Source organism: Clinocottus analis, unplaced genomic scaffold (assembly GCF_023055335.1).
Source record: "Clinocottus analis isolate CAN_PGR_092001 unplaced genomic scaffold, fCliAna1.0.p SCAF_1, whole genome shotgun sequence".
Lineage (NCBI taxonomy): Eukaryota > Metazoa > Chordata > Actinopteri > Perciformes > Cottidae > Clinocottus > Clinocottus analis.
Window position 1 is genome coordinate 17,434,417 of NW_027175820.1, and position 3,655 is coordinate 17,438,071.

Below are 3,655 nucleotides of genomic sequence, written 5' to 3' on the forward strand. Positions count from 1 at the left end.
GAGTGGAGTCTTTTATGTGACAGTGCAGATTCTTATACCCCTGTGAAGACTTGTTTTATTTGTAGACCTTGTGAAAAGAAAAGCTTATTTCATCTCTTGGTGAGGAGATGCCCTGAGGTCACCACTCACTTTGGGCATGGCTTGATGGATTATGATGTAGTGACAGAGAGATATCAACTGAAGGTCCTCAAACATCAGTACTACAAATGGGTACAGTATGTTTATTTGTATGCATGCATGCAGTGCCTATGAGACGGCCCCCTGTGGACAAAGCAACCACAGCAATATCCTCTCAGTCGACGAGGCAGGAAGATCAGACGGAGCTCAGTCAGACGTAATGGGCTGACATCCACCAGAGCTCCCTGCCGGCCCACCAGAGGCTGGCTCCCAGACGCAGCAGCACTGTACAAACAGCCTTTAACACACCTACATGCTTCACTGAAGCCGACACGAGTGTGAATATCTCAGCTGAAGCTCACAAAACATGCGTACCCTCCTGAAAATATGATGAAGGCTGCCTCGCTGCGACGAATAGTGGTTCTTAATGCAACCATTGCTGTTGAAATATATGTCGGGAAAATCTTGTTAGAATTGGCTTCTGCTGGTGAAAATGTGAGTTTTTTCAGAAGACATTTTTAAACAGTTAATCTATGTAATGAGTCTGTATTGTAAATGTTTTGGAGGCAATTAGAATACCAACATTTAATTATATTGTCCATTTCGACGTATTTTCTTGCCCATTGTTATACTGATGAAATAAATCCTTGCAGTAATGTTTATGTCTCTGCAGTGTTACATTGATGTAAGATTTTTCTTGACATATAACTTGCATATCAGACATCATGAATTGATATCACTCAGATTATTTTCAGATGTATTTAAGATCCATTCTGTTGTCAAAGCCACTCACCAAAGTGTAGCTTAGGCTGAATATTTCTTTGTGATATTTTTAGTTTTTAAACCTCATTTATGTTAAATACACTGCAATACAGTTTTAAAAGAATACAAATACCACATGTGAAACACAATAGTCACATAGTTTTAAATCTTCTCTCAAATAATAAGCACAGTACAGTACACTACTGCATATTGCACACCATTTTGCTCACGTCCATCTTTTGAAAAGATGATTTACTATGACACAGAAGTTTATCAACATTTTGTTCTCAAGGTGTTTTTGTTTAGAGAACATATTGTACCTTGAAAATAATAACATTTCAGACATTTACTGTGAAGGCTCACTCAGATATGATGCTGTCATGTACACTAAGAGCATTGTAACTCTGCGTGCGCTTTACAAGGAGTTGTTGCTGCTTGTTTATGAAAATGGAGACATTTAGATTTATTGTGCATGTGGGGGAGGAGCTTGGGATTTATAGCAATAAAGAGATTGAAATGTGAGAAGGAAAGAAAGCAATTAGTAGGGATAAAGGATAAAAAGAAAGATAATAGACCGGTTGATCTTGGTCGCTGCGTATCTGAGGCCAGCAGCCACGTTGGCCAACTCACTGTGAATGAGTGCTGTGTTCGTCTGCAGCCAATTCCATCCTAGTCGATGTGTTCTCACTGGCCTTCACTTCACCATTTTCACGCCTCTTGCCGTGGCCGTTGCTCAGTTTCCTGCTGATGCCAACACTAGTCGTCACCCTTTTCTCTCCTCCCATCAACTGCTTCCACTCTATAGACCTCTACAGTGTTAGATGCATGGCACGGCCTCTCTCTCTGAGGCCTTGGGCTGCCATGGGTCTGTCAACAGAATGCCAAAAGAACCTATTGCCTAAGGTGAAGTCCACATTCGTCTTCTTGTCTACTTAGGTTCCTTCACACAGCTCCTTGGTTTTTGTAAATCGCCTCCAGCCTTTGGTTTGTATCCACAGCATAACCGCATGTAAGCACATCAGGCAGCACACGCAGACCAACACAGACCACACAATATATCCCTCTGTTCCTGTCCTTCCAGTGACTCTTCTTGCAGATACCGACCTACTCTGTACTCTTGGATCCAGGACGTGTTCGACAGCAGATGGTATGAATTATTTGCTGGAGTTTCATTCGAGGCGTCTTGACATCTTGTTTTTTTTTTAGGTGAAATATTTATGGAGCCAATGCAAGCCAATGCAGCGCAGACGGGCACCTCACTGTGTATTAGTGAGGAAATGAAGGCAGACCACAAACACAAGGGAGTGGATCTCTGCGAGATGAGTTCTGACCGCTCTCTCATGTGCAATCAGCACTGACGTGTCGGCTATGGTTATGTTAGGTGTCAGATAGGTTTAGATAAGGCCATGACAAGAAGCCCTCCACCCACACAAATGGTAAGAGATAGGCCATCTCGTCGTGCTGCGGTTTGCCAAGGCTCATGTCATCTCTGCTACAGGAGGAAACCTCGTATCTACACGTCGCATCTCTATAAGCGCCGTTTAAAAGAGATTAGAGAAGTTTTACTTTCTCGCAAACTGCTTTGAACTTATACAATAGAATATATTTGAATCATTGCAATGGCCCTGTAGAAAAGATATTTATAGTTAAAACATTACATACAGAAATTACATTTAATGAGGGTGCACAATCTTGACTTACATTTTTCATTTATTTTAAATCTTGATCTAAAAGGTATTTAAGAATCTTTTAAATGAATTGCCAATATGTTACATCTTAAATAGTATAACTGAATTCAAACCTTTCCAGTTAAAATATGCTTCCTTATCATATCATGTTCATATTTACACTAATGGATATCTTTAAAGACTCTATCCTCTGCCAAAACCACAATGCTCACTCTTCTGCTCAGATACTTGTCTGTCTTCATTTTCCAGTATCGTATCAATTTACAGGCCACTATTTACCATTGTTACAGCTCATTAACTGCAATTTATCACTAACCACAAATTGAATACACAATAAAGAGCAATAAATAAAGTCAAGTGGGGAGGTATCACACGAAATAACTTGATGGTTTAATTGTCCATTTGTGAAGAAACAGTGACACAATACTGACTCCCAGATTAGCTAAAGCTGGCTGTCCTTACCCATTTATAACAATCGGATATTTAAGGTTCAATGCATTTTTGTTTCATCTTGCAACCATTTAAACAACATTTGAGACAAGCATGCATATGTTAAAGGTGTTGTGGAGGCTGGCTGTCTGAGCCGCGTGTGTTTAGTTTTGAAACACTTATCCTCCTGTTGACAGATGAGACTAGAGTTTTTCCATGACAACTCCCGACTCTGTCCCCCTAACAATAGCTTTCTCGGTCTCATGTCTGCTAACGGGCTACAACAGCACTTAATGAGGACAAGGAGGGACAGGGCTCCTTCAGCACCATGACTGTTGCCGCTATACAGAGACAATCTACACTGAAATGCAATCTTTTGTTATGGTTTTCAGGAGAACGTGCCCAATCCTCTGCCCTAATTATATGCTGAATTATATTTACAGCATTTAAATTGTGTAGTGCACATTTAAATATGGAATGTATTTTTTCACAGGAATAATGTTGGTCAGTTAAGACTTTGACCCGTGCTGAAACTTACTGTATGGTTTTACAATGCAATGAATAAACACACTTTGTTCCTAATTTGTGCTACTTTTTACAAGTCGATACCATTTGGGTGGCATTTTATAGACCAACATTGGTGGTCTGCCTGCTTCTGT